The following is a 17,687-nucleotide window of genomic DNA, read 5'->3' on the forward strand; positions in this document are numbered from 1 at the left end:
GAATACTTCACTTTTCTCTACATTTAGCTTATTCGAGAACGCCCCAAACTTCCCCAACAGGTCAATGATCCTCTCCATGCTCTCCAGCGGGTCAGAAACATTCAATATTAGGTTATCCGTATATAGGGATAACTGATGCTCCTTTCGTCCCCTCGTAAAACCTTGCCACTCTGACAACCCCGTAAGAACCATTGCCAGAGGCTCTATAGCCAGCGCAAACAACAGCGGACACCTGTCTTGTTCCCCTGTGCAGTTCAAAGTTTTGTGAGCCCATGTCGTTGGTCCGCACACTCGCCTTTGGCTCCATGTATAACAGGTGCACCCATGCCACAAACTTCCTCCTACCCTGAACCTTCCCAGGACCTCAAACAGGTACCGCCACTCCACTCGGTTAAATGCCTTCTCGGGGGTCCATGGACACCACTACCTCCGGTACCTGAGCTCTCGACGGGGTCATGATCATATTCAACAGCCTCCTTATATTACTAGAAAGCTGCCTGCCCTTTACGAAACCTGTCTGGTTCTCCGTAACCATCCCCGGGACACATCCTTCCAGCCACCGATTTAGCCAGCACTTTCACATCCGTATTTAACAGCGATATGGACCTATACGACCCATATTCCAAAGGGTCCTTCCCCTTCTTTAGTATCAATGTGATTGTTGCCAGCGTCATCGTCTTCGGCAGTTCCCCCTTCTCCAGCGCCTCATTAAACGCCCGCAAGAGATGTAGTGCTTGGTCTGTCGCAAATTCCTTATAGAATTCTGCTGGGTAACCATCGTGGCCCAGAGCCTTCCCTGACTTCATACCCCTTATACTGTCCAATACCTCCCAAAGCCCCAAGGGCTCTTCTAGTGCCTGCCTCTTCTCTTTCAATTGTGGAAACTCCAGTTCGGCTAAAAATCTTCCCATGTCCCCATCTTCACCCCCTGGTTCTGCCCTGTACAGCTCCTTATAATCCCTAAACACCTTGTTTATCTTTCCCCGTTCCAACACCACATCCTCTGCCCCAGTCCGTATCTTCAATATTTCCCTGGATGCAGCCTGCCTTCGTAGCGGATGAGTGAACATTTGACTGACCTTCTCCCTGGATTCGTACTCCACCCCCCTTGCCCTATGCAGCTGTTCTACCGCCCTCCCAGTTGTCAACCTATCGAATTGCCCCTGCAGTTTTTGCTCCTCACTAATCCCTCCGTGGTGGGTGCCCTCGAGTACTCCCCATCTACCTCAACAACTCGTTCATTAGCCGTTCATATTCCTCCCTTCTTTCCCTATCCGCATGTGCCTTGAATGAGATAATCTCTCCTCCGGACCACCGCTTTTAATGCTTCCCAAAATTTGGCCGCCGACACCTCCCCGTTTTGGTTCAATTCTACATAATCTTCAATCACAGCCTGCACTTTGCCACAAAAACTCTCTATCTGCCAACAACCCCGAATCGAGCCTCCACCCCAGCCTCTGCTCCTGTCCCGATCTAAGCCGAATCTCCAACCAATGGAGCACATGGTCTGAGATTACTACCCTGCGTACTCTGCCCCCTCCACCCCAACCAAAACCGTCCAGCTCACCACAAAAAAGTAAATTCTTGAATACACCCTATAAATATGTGAGGAAAAAGGAATACTTCCTTTCCCCTGGGTTCTTGAAGCTCCATGGGTCCACCATAACCATCTTTTCCATAAACCCGCCCAGCTCCTTTGCCATTCGTATCCTATCATTGACTTGGACCTCGATCTATCTACTCTCGGCTCTAGGACACAATGAAAACGTCCTCGTATAATCAACTGGTGCGTGGCCAAGTCCGGGATCGTTGCCAGCAACCCCCTTATAAAACCAACATCATCCCAATTTGGTGCATATACATTCACCAGTACTACCGGCATCCTCTCTAATACCATCACAAACCTCCCACCAAGGTCCCTCACTTCCTTCGCACTCACAAACCCCATTTTCTTGCTCATCAAAATGGGCACCCCCCTGTGACTTTGAATCAAACCCCGAGTGGAAAACCTGTCCCACCCATCCCTTTCTTAGCCTAACCTGGTCCTTCATGCGAAGCTGCGTCTCCTGCAGAAAGACCAACTCCACTTTTAAACTCCTTAGGTGCGCATAGACCCGAGAGCTTTTCACGGTCCATTGAGCCCTCATACGTTCCATGTCATCAGACGTACCGGGGCTTATGCCTCCATTCTCCTCTACCATCCGCCATCCTCCCCTTTCGGCTCTACCCCCATTAATTTCACCCTGTACCTGTCCCATCCAAAACGGCCCCTTTCTCCGCACCTGACCCCCCCCCCCCCCCCCCCCCCCCCAACCACCAAACCCCTACGGCCACCTCTCTCAGCCTTTTCCCCCACCTCACTTCTGTTCGCCCGCATTACCTGCCAGTGGGGCAACTCGTGCCCAAAGGCTCCTCCTACTGACCCCCACCCTCACCTGTTTGTTCGATGAAGAAGTCTCCCCATTGTCCTCGCCTTTCCCCACCTAAACAAAAACTCAAAAACAAACAAAAAGAAAAAACACAGCCACAGGCAGCAGGAGAGGGGGATGACAGCCATCCCGAAAAAGTTTTCACCTCTGCTGTCATGGGAGTGTCCCTTTAAGATATGTTTTTGTCTGGACGCAGAGAAAGCCTTTGACCGGGTGGAGTGGGAGTACCTGTGAGAAACGCTGGGGAAGTTCGGGTTTGGTGAGGGCTTTATTGGCTGGGTCAAATTGCTGTACCAGGCGCCTGTAGCAAGTGTATGTACAAACCGGTTGAGGTCGGGGTACTTTGAGCTTCACCGGGGAACAAGGCAGGCGACTGGTTCCCCATTACTGTTACTCTCTCCGTTACTATTTGCCCTAGCTATAGAACCGCTAGCTATGGCGCTGAGAACCTCGAGGATCTGGTGGGGACGAGTTTGGCACTGCCGAACTTTCGCGACTACTACTGGGTGGCCAATATAGCTATGATTAGGAAGTGGGCGATGGGGGGGGGGGGCAGCTGGAGGCGACGTCATGTAAAGGTACTAGTCTGGGAGCTTTGATAATGGCGCCTTTGCCATTCTCGCCGACCCGTTACTCCACAAATCCGGTGGTGGTGGCGACACTGCAGATCTGGGGACAGTGGAGGAGGTACAAGAAGGTGGAGGGAGCGTCGGTTTGGACCCCGATATGTAACCACAGGTTTGTCCCGGGTAGGATGGATGATGGGTTCTAGAGCTGGCAGAGGGCAGGCATCAGAAGGATGGGAGATCTGTTCATAGACGGAAGCTTTCCCAATTTGAAGGCGCTAGAGGACAAATTTAATCTGCCGCCAGGAAACGCCTTTAAATATCTGAAAGTACAAGCCTTCCTGAAAAAACAGGTAGTGGACTTTCCGACGCTGCCGCCACAGAGGACACAGGACAGGGTGGTCTCCGGCACCTGGGTGGGGGAGGGAAAGGTGTCGGATATCTACCAGGAACTACAGGAGGCAGAGGGAACCCCGTGGAGGAGTTCAAGGGCAAGTCGAGGAGGAGCTAGGTGAGGAGTTGGAAGCGGGTCTGTGGGCAGAGGTCCTGGGCAGGGTTAATTCCTCATCATGTGCCAGGCTCAGTCTAATTCAAATTTAACGTGGTCCACCGGGCACACATGACGGCAGTGAGAATGAGCAAGTTTTTGGGGGTAGAAGACAGTTGTATGAGATGCAAGGGCAGCCCTGCAAGCCATGTCCACATGTTTTGGGCATGCCCGGAGCTTAGAGAGTTTTGGCAAGGGTTCGCGAGGGCAATGTCCAAGGTGCTTAACACACGGGTGGTGCCAAGTCCAGAGATAGCTATCTTAGGAGTGTCAGAAGACCCGGGAGTTCAGGGGGCGGAAGAGGCCGACGTCTTGGCCTTGGCCTCCCTCGTAACCCGGAGACGGATTTTATTAATGTGGAGGGACTCGAAGCTCCCGAGCGTATAGACTTGGGTTAACGACATAGCTGGGTTTCTCAGCCTCGAGGAAATAAAGTTTGCCTTAAGAGGATCTACGCTAGGGTTCTCTCGGAGGTGGAAGCCGTTCGTTGACTTTCTCGGGGAAAATTAAAATATCAGCAGCAGCAATCTGTAGGGGTGTGAGTGCTTCATTGGGATAGTGTGGGAGGACTGAGTCGGGCGGGGTAATGTCTATTTAATTGTTATTGTATATTCTCTTTTTGCACTATGTTAATGTTCACTCTAGTTTGTTTTGTTATTATTGTTACTACTGTTTTATTATGAAAAATTCTGCAAAACCTTAATAAAAATATTTTTTAATAAAAAAGATATGTTTTTGTCTTATCACATGGCTTCAGTGATGTCATTGTGTGGGTGGAGCTGGGTTGTGGCTCTGGAGTTGCTTTCGCTTTGAGTTTGAACTGGTTTTGTTCTGCACAGGTCTGCATGTTAAAAGCTGTTTCCAAACTGCTTGATAACTTGAAAAGAAATACTGTTTTCTGGAAGAAATTCAAACCTGCGGTTTTGGAAAGGAAACAGGAGCATCCATGCCAGGTCTCGAGTGCTTTGTGCTGGGCCACACCTTTTAAAAGGGTTTTCTGATTTATGAGATCTTGTTATTAAATTGGAACAGTTAAAGGGGGAATTTATTAAGGGTTATACATAGAGGGCTATAGCTGTGTGGGTTATTTATGTTGGTAGATGATAAAAATGCTTGGTGTGTTTATAAAAATGTTAACTAAATTGATAGAATAAACTTTATTTTGATTAAAAGAGCTTAAGGCCTCTCTTCCTATAAGGCAGGCCCTTGTGCTCATTGTAACCAAAATCAATCAACAGTTGTAGGTCAGGTGAACTCCATGATATACTTTGGAGTTTTCTAAACCCTGGCCCATAACAAACTGAACATAAATACCCCACATAGCTACAGTACCTATGTATAACCCTTCTCCTCCGACCTTCAGTTGCACTTTTCCGTTGAAGTTGCACCTGATTTTGGGTAAAAAGAGCTCTTTTCAACGTCTTCAAGCAGGAGCTGCCCTGTATGCGACTACTCACACCATGGCTGCCACCGGATGTGTCATTTCTCAGCTCTGCATGCATTAAAGTGAACAATTCTATATCAGTGAGAACATCTGCATATTAAAGGGGTGAAAACTCCTTCAATTTATGAATATCATGACTTCCGGTGACAGGTATGTGCTGAACGGGCGCATAAAAGGGGGCTTCCCCCCCCCCCCCCCCCCAAGAATTTGAAATTAGGCTCTTTTATCCAAAATAGCCCATGAGAACGGGGAAAAACAGCATCCCCTCATCCTCTCTAAGAGAAGCAAAAGGAGCAATGCTGGACAACAGCAGTTCCAGAAGCCGAAAAAAAGGCAAAAAACATCAGACGCCGGGGGAAGCGAGCGGATGAGTCAGCGGACCTATGAGGCGAAAAGACGGCAGCCACACCCAAACGAGAGGAACCAACAAGCCGCACACAGAGCTCCCCATCCTCGGAGTGTGGATGGAAGAAGTTTCTTGCCAAGGAGCTACGCCCCCCCCTAAACAAAGGGAAACCCCAGATTGCAGGCACACATCCTCAAGGTAAGTACAGCTGGTCCCATGGGGGGTGGGGGTGGGGGGAAACAAACACCCATCAGAATAGTCACCTGGAACGTCGGGATTTAACGGCCCAGTGAAAAGAACCAAAGTCTTCCCCCAAATGTAAGAAAGCCATCATAGTCTTCCTCCAAGAGACACATCTGAGAGGGAACGGCCGACTACGGGTAAGAAAGGGCTGGGTGGAACAGACGTACCATTCTTGTTACGGGATGAAAGCTGGGGGGGGGGGGGCAAACTGCTTAATAAGAGGACGGTGTTTACTGTGACGAGCACGGTTATGGACCCAGGGTGACGGTACATCATGGTCAGCGGTTTCCTGGATGGGGCAACTGCAACGACACGGAAGCTATAAAGAATACCATGACGGAAATCCCTGACGTAGACACGCATTGACTAATCATGGGCAGGAGGGGCGTCTTTAACAATGTTGACGACCACGGATGGACAGATTAAACCACAAATTGGGGAAGGCCGCAAATATGGTGAAAGAACGAAGCGCGTTTATGGAACAGATGGAGACAGTGGACGCGTGGGGGTTCACATACCGAAGGAGGAGTTCTTGTTCTCCCATGTACACAGGGTATACTCGCGCATTGACTTCTTTGTGGTGAGGAAAGCTATGCTTCCAGGAATAGTAAGAGTGGAATACTCCGACCATCTTCCACACTACATGGATGTGAGGTTGGAGACGGGCCGTGCCCAACGCCTCCCATGGAGGTTGGACATGGCCCTCTTTAACGACAAGGCTTTTTGCGACAAAACGACAGTCCATTGACGGGTATATTGCCAATAGCCAGAATGGAGAGGTCTCACCCTCCACGTTCTGGGAGGCGCTGAAGGCAGTGATCAGGAGTGAGATTATCACTTATAAAGTGTGCAGAGATAGGCACGTGTCAGCAACAATTAGTCGGCTCCATATTGGAGGTCGACCGGCAATACTCCCAAGGCCCCGACTGCAGAGCTTCTGGCGAAGAGGAAAAAGCTACAAATGGACTTTGACCTGTTCGCCACCAGGAAAGCAGTCCACCAGCTCCACCAGACACGGGACCTTTTACGAACACGGAGACAAAGCCAGCCGCCTGTTGGCTCACTAGCTGAGAAAGCAGGCAGCCACGAGGGAAATAGCACAGATTAGGGACAACGGCAGACTAGTAAGTAAGCTGGAAAAGGTCAATGAAGCATTCGAGGCCTTCTACCCGGGGCTGTACAACTCGGAGCCCCCCCCCCACCGAAGGGGACTTGGGGATGTAGCAGTCATGAGGGGGGGGGGGAAGGGAGGAGGATAGAAAACAGGGCTGGAAGCACCATTAGTACTGGGAGAGTGATGCGGGCGAGAAAGGCGCCAGGACCAGATGGATTCCTGGTGGACTTCTATAAAACATTTGCGGCAGCATTGGCCCCGCACCTTTCAGATATTCACAGACTCGCGAGCAAGGGGCACTCTGCCTCCAATGTTAGCACAATCATAGAATTTACAGTGCAGGAGGCCATTCGGCCCATCGAGTCTGCACCAGCTCTTGGAAAGAGCACCCTATCCAAGGTCAACACCTCCACCCTATCCCCAAAACCCAGTAACCCCACCCAACACTAAGGACAATTTAGCATGGCCAATCCACCTAACCTGCACATCTTTGGACTGTGGGAGGAAACCGGAGCACCCGGAGGAAACCCACGCACACATGGGGAGGATGTGCAGACTCCGCACAGACAGTGCCCCAAGCCGGAATCGAACCTGGGACCCTGGAACTGTGAAGCAATTGTGCTATCCACAATGCTACCGTGCTGCCTCAATCCTCAATCTCACTGATACCCAAAAAAGACAAAGGCCCAACTGAATGCGAGTCCGACAGACCCACCTCTCTGCTCAATGTATATGCGAAAATAATGGCCAAGATCCTGGCCAGGCGACTGGAGAACTGCGTACCAGAGATGGTTGCAGAGGACCAGACGGGCTTTGTTAAAGGTAGGCAGCTAACACTGAACATCCGCCGCCTGCTGAACGTGATAACGACCCCATCCGGGGAGAGAACACCAGAGGTGATCATCTCCCTGGACGCAGAAAAGGCCTTCGCCAGAGTCGAATGGAAGTACCTCATAAAGGTACTGGAGCAGTTTGGGCTTGGAGAAGGATTCACATGGATGAAACTTCTATACAGCACTCCCATGGCGAGCGTGCGGACTAACACCACCATCTCCAAATACTTCCAGCTGCACAAGGCAGGGATGCCTGCTGTCCCTGCTTCTATTCGCCCTGGCAATCGAGCCACTGGCGATCGCCCTCAGAACAGTGAAAAAATTGGAAGTGATCCAGAGAGCACAGAGTCTCACTCTATGTGGATGACCTGCTCCTCTACATGTCGGACCACCAAAGCAGCACGGGGAGGATCATGATGCTCCTGAAAGAATTTGGAGCCTACTCGAGCTACAAACTCAACTTGAGCAAAAGGGAATCTTCCCGGTGAACCTGCAAGGGAGAGGGACAGTGCTGGAGGGAATGCCATTTAAACATGGCCAAAACAAATTCCACTACCAGAGGATTCAAACTGCCCATGACTGGACACGGATCCACAAATGGAACCTGACAAGTCTGGTGGAGGAAGTAAAGAAGGACCTGCAGAGCTGGGTCACGCTCCCACTGTCCCTGGCAAGGAGGGTGCAGATGATCAAGATGATCAAGATGAACAGACTGCCCAGATTCTTCTTCCTGTTCAGGCCCATATCGATCTATATCCCCAAGGCCTTTTTTTTAAACACAGTAGACAAAATTATCGTGACGTTTGTGTGGGGGGTTTGGGGAAGAAGGATTCCTAAAAAAGTCCTGCAAGGAAAAAGAAGCATGGGAGGACTGACCCTCCCAAACCTGCAAACTACCACTGGGCAGCCACAGCAGAAAGAGTGAGGGGATGGGTAAAGGAGCCGAAAACAGAATGGGTAAGGATGGAGGAGAACATCCGGGTCCTTACCACACCAACACTCCCATCCCCACCAGGCAAGCACTCTACAAGCCCAATGCTAATTGCCACGCTCCAGACATGGAACAGCTAAGGCAACACTTCGGCCTGATTGAAATGTCCAGCATGGCACCCATCTGCAACAATCACAGGTTCACGTCAGCCACAATGGACGCCAGCTTCAAAAAGTGGAGACAGGACGGGGGAGGACACTGGCAATTAGGGACGATAGTCAAATGACACTATACGAACTGACACGGACGATAGACTAGCGACACTATGCGAACTGATAGATAGGTTCCAACTGCCCAAAGTGAATGAACTACGATACATACAAATCAAAAACTTCCTCCGTAAAGAAACAACATACCCACGGACGCCAGGACTTAGGAAGGGGGAACTGCAGGGACCTGTATAGGCGACTGTTAGGGAAGGTATGCTCCCCACTTAATGAGACAAGGGAAAAATGGGAGGAAGAACCAGGACAGAAATAAGGTAGGGACTCTGGAGCGAAGCACTGAACAGGGCAAACTCCACCTCTACGTGTGCAAGCCTAATGCAGCTGAAAGTGGTGCGCAGAGCATACCTAACCAGAACCTGAATGAGCAGGTTCTTCTCTGAGGAAGAGGCCAAATGTGAATGGTGCCAGGGAGGCCTGGCCAACCACACCCACATGTTTCGGGCATGACCCAGATTTGTCGGGTTCTGGGCAGTCTTCTTTGAGGCTCAGACTAACCAAAAAGATTCTTGGGGAGGCGGCTGACGCCCTTGCCTTTGCCTCCCTAATCGTCCATCGAAGAATCCTGCTCAGCTGGCAATCAGTAGCAGTACCCAAAGCTGCAGACTGGCCATCCAACCTGTCGGAATTTCCCAAACTGGAGAAAATCAAATCTGTCATTGGGACGTCAGAAGAGGACTTCTACAAGACGTAGAGGCCATTCACCAACCTGTCAACCTGTTCTTTTTCAGGACCTATTTGCAGCCAACAGAGCGAAAGGGGAGGGGGAAGAGAGGCGGCACAGACGACCTACAGATTGTAAAGGAAAAGGAAGGTGGCGGAAAAGGGGAATGGTGGCTGGGACATGTCCAAGGAAAAACAGAGGACCAGACGGAGCAGCAATACGTGCGGAAACACAAGCTAGGGCCAACAATAGGCAGGGCACCGGAGGCAGACCAGCCAAATGGGACACACAACCACCGAAGAGGGGCAAAACAGCCAAATGTAAATATGTATAGTGATCCTCATTTGTTTGTTTTCATTTTCTGATGTGTAATTCTAACATCGCCTTTCTAAGATATTATATGTGGGTATAACAATTGTAATTCAACGTTTGAACTGAAATAGGCAACATAAAAAGTGAAAACCAATAAAAACATTAATAAAAAAATGAAGAATATCTTATTTCTGATTGTACTGATGGGACATTTTGTGCATTATCTTTTATTTAAAAACATTTCATTAAGGCATTAATGGTTTTATAATAACAAAAGACACAAGTACAGATATAAACATAGTTCAATGTGTAACACACCTCTCCATCTCCCACAGTTCTCGCCTAAGCTAGACCAACAAAGTCTAACTCCCTCCCCCCCTACCCTTGTTCCCTAACCCCCCCCCCCTATATTGAATCTACTGACGGTTCAATTTTCTCCAAAGAAGTGGATAAATGGCCAAACAAACCCTAATGATGAACTCCACAGGGTGAACTTGATTTTTTTCAAGCCTGAGAAACCCAGCCATGTCACTAACCCATACTCCTGCTTTCGGGGGCTTCGAGTCCCTCCACGCTAGATCCGTCTCCGGGCTACCAAGGAGGCAAAGGCCAAAACATCAGCCTCTCTTGCCCCCTGGACTCCCAGGTCTTCCGACACTCCAAAAAGCGGCGCCTCTGGACTCGGTGGCACCCTGCGAGCCCTCCTGCACATCATCCACACCTGTCCTCTACCCCAAAAAACCTGCTCATCCGGGCCGCCATGTGTGCCCGGTGGACCACCTTGAATTGTATCAGGCTGAGCCTGGCACATGATAAGGACGTATTGACTCTGCTCAGGGCATCCTCCCACAGACCCGCCTTTAACTCCTTTCCCAACTCATCGACCCATTTAAGTTGTCTCCCCTATCTGGGTTTCCTCCCACTCCATGAGTTCTTTGTAAATTTCTGATACCTTCCCCTCCCCACACCTCGTTCTCGAAACTACCTTGTCCTGTATCCCCTGTGGCGGAAGGAGCAGAAAGGTAAAAACATGCCTTAGCACAAAATCCCTTACCTGGCGATATCGGAACCCATTCCCTCCCGACAACTCAAACTTCACTTCCAGATCCTCCAGACCGGGAAATCTCCCATCAATAAACAGATCCCCCAGCCTCTCAATACCACTCTCTGCCACCTCCAAAACACAAACCAGTGATTACCACAGATTGGAGCCCACACCCGACGCTCCCTCTACTCCCATATGCTTCCGCTATTTCCCCCAGATTCTCAGGGCCGTCACTACCACCGGGCTTGTGGAGTACCGGGCTGGCGAGAACAGCAGAGGTGCCGTTACCAATGCCCCCAAACTTGTGCCCTTACATGATGCCACCTTCACCTGCTCCCACACCGACCCCTCCCCAATCATGGCTAATATTCACCACCCAGTAGTAGTTTCTAAAGTTCGGCAGTGCCAGCCCTCCCTCCCCTCAGCTCCGCTCCAGCAACACTTTCTTTACTCGCGGGGTTTTACCCGCCCACACAAACCCAGATATCACCGTGTTCACCTGTTTAAAAAAGGTCTTTGGAATAAAAATAGTGAGACACTGAAAAACAAACAAAAATCTTGGGAGAACTGTCATCTTTCTGGTCTGTACCCTCCCCACCAGTGACAACCGGAGCATGTCCCACCTCGGAAAGCCCTCCTTCATTTGTTCCACTAATCGGCCCAGATTTAATTTGTGTAGCTGCACCCATCTCCTTGCCACCTGAATACCCAAGTAACGAAAACTCCCTCCCACCACTTTAAATGGCAACTCCCCCAGTCTCCTCTCCTGCCCCCTCGCTTGGATCACACAAACCTCACTTTTACTCATGTTCAATTTATACCCTGAGAACCGGCCAAATTCCCCTAAGATCTGCATAATCTCCCCCAGCCCCCCTAACGGGTCAGAAATATATAGGAGTAGGTTGTCTGCATATAGCGAGACCCTGTGCTCCACTCCCCCGGACTAACCCCTTCCAGTCCTTTGACGCTCTCAGCGCCATCACCAATGGCTCAATAGCCAAAGCAAACAATAGCGGGTAGAGGGGACATTCTTGCCTCGTCCCCCGATGCAATCTAAAATAGTTCGGCTCACCCGGTTCATCCGCACGCTCGCCATTGGCGCCTGGTACAGCAACCGAACTCAGTCAATGAAGCCCTGCATAAACCCGAACTGTCCCAGGACCTCCCACAAATAATTCCATTCCACCTGGTTGAAGGCCTTCTTCGCGTCCATAGCGACCACCACCTCCGCCTCCCTCCCCTTGGAGGGCATCAGGATCACATTCAGGAGCCTTCTAACATTGGCCGTTAACTGCCTACCCTTAACAAACCCAGTCTGGTCTTCCCCGATCACCCCCGGGACACAGTCCTCTATCCTCGAGGCCAGGATTTTGGCCAGCAATTTGGCATCAACATTTAATAGGGAGATTGGTCTGTATGTCCCACATTGCTCTGGGTCCTTCTCCCGCTTCAGGATCAATAAAATCGAGGCCTGTGACATTGTTGGGGGAAGAACACCCTGCTCCCTTGTCTCATTAAATGCCCTCACCAGCAGCGGGCCCTGCATCCCAGAGAACTTTGTGTAATATTCCACTGGGTAGCCATCTGGTCTGGGGGCCTTGCCCGACTGCATGGCCTTCAACCACTCTAGTATTTCTTCAATCCCGATCGGGGCTCCCAGCCTCTCCACCAACCCTCCCTCCACGTTTGGAAACTTCAACCTTTCCAAGAACTGCCTCATCCCTTCCACCACAGCTGGGGGGGCTCTGACTCATATAACCGACTGTAAAACTCCTTAAACAGCCCATTCACCCCTGCTGGGTCCAGTACCGTGTTTCCTCCTTTGTCCTTCATTCTTCTTATCTCCCTGGCCGCCTCCCTTTTCCTTAGCTGATGTGCTAGCATCCTTCTGGCCTTCTCACCATACTCATATATTGCCCCTCTCGCCTTCCTCAACTGTCTCACCGCCTTCCATGTAGATAACAGCCCAAACTCCATCTGCAGTTTCTGCCGCTCCTTCAACATCCCCGCCTCCTGGGCTTCCGAGTACTTTCTATCCACCTGGAGTATCTCCCAAACCAACCTATCCGTCTCTGCCAGTTCCACCTTCTCCGTATGAGCCGTATCGGAATTAGCTCCCCACTAACCAATGCCATTGCTGCCGAAACTTCTGCCGTATCATTTATCTCCAAATAATTCTGGATGGCCTCCCCCACCCGTCCGCACACCTCCTCATCTGCGAACAGTCCTACATCCAGTCTCCATTGCGGGCGCTGACCCCCCCTTCTTGCTCACTCGCAAGTCCACCCAGTGTAGGGCATGGTCCGACACAACAATCGGCGAATACCCGGCATCCACCACCCCCGCCAGCAATGCCTTGTTCAAAACAAAAAAAAAAAAAATCAATCCGGGATTACACTTTGTGAACCTGGCAGAAAAAAGAAAACTCCTTCGCTCTTAGCCCCCCAAATCTCCACGGATCTACCCCACCTATCTGTTCCATAAACCTTTTTAACTCATTCGCCGTGGCTGGCATTCTCCCTGTCCTTGAACTCGACCGATCTAACCTCGGTTCAATGACCGTATTAAAGCCCCCTCCCATGATCAACCTATGCGAGTCCAGGTCCGGGATCTTCCCCCAACACCTGCCTCAAACTCCATGTCATCCCAGTTTGGTGCGTAAATATTTACTAAGACCACCGGCATCCCCTTCAACTTCCCACTTATCATAACATACCTACCCAACAAATCCGCCACTATGCTCCCTACCTCAAATGAAACCCACTTATTAATCAAGATCGCAACCCCCCCCCCCCCCCCCCCCCCCCCAAGTTTTAGAATCTAGCCCCGAATGAAATACCTGCCCTATCCAACCCTTCCTCAGCCTAGTCTGATCCACCACCCTCAGGTGTCCTCTTGTAACATTGCCATGTCCGCCTTCAGCCTCTTCAGATGCGCGAACACGTGAGCCCTCTTGACCGGCCCATTCAGCCCTCTCACGTTCCATGTGATCAGCCTGGTGGGACAGCACCCCCCTCCCTAAATATCAACCATCACTCTTCTTAGGCCAGCCTCCGGCACGCGTCCCGTAACTCCTCAGGCCGCCCTCGGGTGCCCACCGTCATCGACCTCCCATTTGTTTCCAAGCGCCAGTCCCTCCCCTGTCAGCAAAACAGTTCCCCCCTCCCACCCACTAACAAAACAACAATCTCGACCCCCCATAACAAACAAATCACCTGCTCGCCCCCCCCCCTCCCCCCACTGCGCTTCCGTGAGCTAGCTCGCTCAGCTAGCCTGGTAGCCCACGCCCATTGCACCAAGCATTCTACCCATCACTGATCTCCCTCCACCCCGCTCAAACATACATATGCAAATTACAATCCCCAACAAACACAAAGAAAATTCCACCCACCATCCCCAATTAGAACAATGTTGACCCACAAACAACTGAGCAACGCCCAAAACTTGGTACAAAACCAATACATACAAAACCCAAAAAGAAAAGAAATTAAGCAGCACAAGTACAGAATTACCCGTCCCCAAGTTCAATGTCCTCCATCGCCTGCCAGTCCCCTGTCTTTCACAAAGTTCATCACCTCCTCCGACAATGCGAAATAGAGTTCTTGACCTTCATAGGTGACCCACAAACAAGCTGGGTACAGCATGCCGAACTTCACCCCCTTCCTTTAAAAAAAATTTTTTTTAGAGTACCCAATCCACCTATCCTGCACATCTTTTGGGTTGTGGGGGTGAACCCCACGCAAACAAGGGGAGAATGTGCAAACTCCACAGGAACAGTGACCCAGAGCCGGGACCGAACCTGGGACCTTGGTGCCGTGAGGCAACAGGGCTAACCCACTGCGCCACCGTCCTGCCGTACTTCACCCCCTTCCTAAAGAGAGCTGATTTTACTTTGTTGAAGCTCGCCCTTCTCTTAGCCAGTTCCGCACCAAAGTCGTGGTACATGCGCAGCTCGTTGCCTTCCCATTTGCAGCTCCTCGTCTGCCTGGCCCACCTCAAGATCATCATCCACGATAGCTCCTTCATCCGCGGCTTCCTCATAAGCGCTCTGTGCGCCCTGTCCACCTCCAAGGGCTAAGTAAACGCACCTTCTTCCATCAGCTTCTCGAGCATACGCGCCACGTATGGCCCTGCATCCGATCCCTCAATACCCTCCGGGAGACCAATGATCCTCAGGTTCTGCCTGCATGACCTGTTCTCCAAATCCTTCACCTTCTCTTGCAGCCTTTTCTGGCGGTCCCTCATCAGCCCCATCTCCGCCTCCATTGCGGTTAGCTGGTCCTCGTGCTTAGCCACCACCTCTTCCACCTTTTTGATCGTTTGTCCGTGGGCTTCCAACCGTTGCTCCACCCGGTCAATCCCCGTCTTAATCGGGTCCAGGTACTCTTGCCTTTGCTTGGCAAAGCTCTCCTGGAGGAAGTTCACCAGCTGCTCTGTTGGCCACTGGGCCGGCAATCCCAGTCCCTGAGCCTCCGCCATGCTTTCCTGTGCCGCCTACTCCACTCCCTTCTTTGTCCAACAATCTCTTCTTTGCAGACCACTTCTGGTCCACGACTCCATAAACTGGTGGGGAATTCTTCTTCTCTTCTTCACCAACCTCCAATTTTACCATTCAAACCCACCATACGTCAGGGAGAAAGGTCTCAAAAGTCCACCATGAGCGGGAGCAACCAAATAAGCGACCTCACTCCACGGCCACTACCGGTAGTCCATTTTGTGCATTATCAATTACATCTCAGAGGGTGTGCAAGATGCTACCTTTCGGATTATAGGTGCTGTTCAAAACAGAAATATGCACATGAATACCAGAAGTGCTCATCTCCCTGGACGTAGAAAAGGCCTTCGACAGAGTCAAATGGAAATACCACCTCAAGGTACTGGAACGGTTTGGGTTCGGAGCAGGATTCACTGCCTGGGTGAGACTCCTGTACAACACTCCCAAGGCCGAGAGTTTGAACGAACACTGCCAGCTCTGAATACTTCCAGTTACAACGAGGCACAAGACAAGGCTGCCCAATGTCCCCACTCCTGTTTGCATTAGCAATCGGACCCCTGGCGGTAGCCCTATGGTGTACGGAAAACTGGAAGGACATCCAAGAGGAGACAGAGAGCACAGAGTTTCACTCTATGCGGATGACCTGCTCCTGTACCTCTCAAAGCCACAGGAAGGACTGAAACCAATCCTACAGATCCTGAAGAGTTCAGAACCTTCTCAGGGTACAAACTCAACCTGGGCAAGAGTGAGGCATTCCCAGTGAACCCAAATGGGGGAGGGATAGAGCTGGAGGGACTCCCGTTCAAAATAGCCCAAAACAGATTCCAATACCTGGGGATCCAAATAGCCAGAGTCTGGACACAGATCCACAAATGGAACCTGACCAGCTTGGTGAAGGAAGTCAAATAGGACCTACAGAGGTGGGACGCGCTCCCACTCTCCCTGGTCGGCGGAGTTCAGACTATCAAAATGAACTTCCAGTTTAGGTCCATACCGATCTTCATCCCCAAGGCCTTCTTCCTAGATAGCTTAATTATGGCGTTTTTGTGTGTGTGTGTGGGGGGGGGGGGGGGGGGGGGGAATCCAGGGGGGGGGGGGGGGGGGAAGAATCCAACAATTCCCAAATCAACACTGCAAAGGAGGAAAATGAAGGAAGGCCTGGCACTGCCAAACCTGCAATATTACCACTGTACAGCAATATGGAAAGGGTGAGGGGATGGGTGCACGAGCCCAACTTGGAGTGGATAAAGATGAAGGAGGCCTCCTGCAAGGGAACTATCCTCCGGGCCCTGGCCACAGCAGCGCTCCCATCCCCCTCGGCAAAATACACATCGAGCCTAGTGGTAATGGCCACACTGAAAACATGGGGCCAGCTAAGACACCATTTTGGGCTGACCGGGACGTCCCCCATGGCCCCCATCTTTGGTAACCACAGATTCCCACCAGCCATGCTAGACACAAGGTTTAAAAAATGGAGACAGGATGGGGGAAACACTGACAGTTACGGGCTTCTACGTAGGACACAGACTAGCGACGCTGAACGAAATGACGGAGGAATGGGAATTGCCGACAGGACAGGAAATGAGACACTTAAAAATAAAACATTTCCTCTGCAAAGAGACAATAGGATACCCAGGGCCCGGAGACTACACTATTGGAGGGCCTGATGACCACGGACAGTAAGGAGGGGGGACTCTGTGGGAGAATATACGGACAGCTACTGGACAGAGCCCAAAGATCACTGGACTAGATCAGACGGAAATGGGAGGACAAACTGGGGACAGAAGTGGGTGGGGACTCTGGAGCGAGGCACTGAGCAGGGCCAACTCCACCTCCTCCTGCGCAAGGCTCAGCCTCATGCAGTTCAAAGTGGTGCACAGAGCACACCTGACCAGAACCCGAATGAGGTTATTCCCGGAGGTGGAGGATAAAGTAAATAGTGCCAGAGGGGCCCGGCCAACCACACCCACATGTTCTGAGTTGTCCCAAACTTGCTGGCTTCTGGACAGCCTTCTCCGAGGCAATATCCAAGGTTGTGGGGGTGAGGGTGAAGTCATGTCCAAATGTGGCAATCTTTGGGGTATCAGCGCAGCCAGAGCTACACATGGGGAAGAGGACACACGCCGAACTAGACGGCAGCAATCTGTAAATAAAGTAAAGTAAGATAAAAGCCTTTTTACGTTGCACTGTACAATAAATAAACACGAACGTCAATGTACATAATGTTGAAAATGTCAATAAAAAGATTTTAAAAAAAAGAAATATGCACATGAAACTTTGCATAAGGCACCTGCTTTACATGTCTGATTAGCAACCAGATTGTCCCCTGTTTTGGCCTGAAAACAAGTGGTATAATAATGGAGAATTGTTGTTCCCCTGATATCAACAGTACTGACTGAAGACGATTCCTGAAGTTCATCAATCAGAATGCAAC

The 17,687-nt window shown here is 50.8% G+C and overlaps 1 protein-coding gene across 4 annotated transcripts in view; it reads right to left on the minus strand.

Moving 5' to 3' along the window:
* Window positions 1–17,687, minus strand: part of gkap1 (G kinase anchoring protein 1) — a 100,157-nt gene that overhangs the window by 18,902 nt on the left and 63,568 nt on the right. The window lies entirely within an intron of this gene.

The sequence above is a fragment of the Scyliorhinus torazame genome, chromosome 9 (genome assembly GCF_047496885.1).
Source record: "Scyliorhinus torazame isolate Kashiwa2021f chromosome 9, sScyTor2.1, whole genome shotgun sequence".
Classification (NCBI taxonomy): Eukaryota; Metazoa; Chordata; class Chondrichthyes; order Carcharhiniformes; family Scyliorhinidae; genus Scyliorhinus; species Scyliorhinus torazame.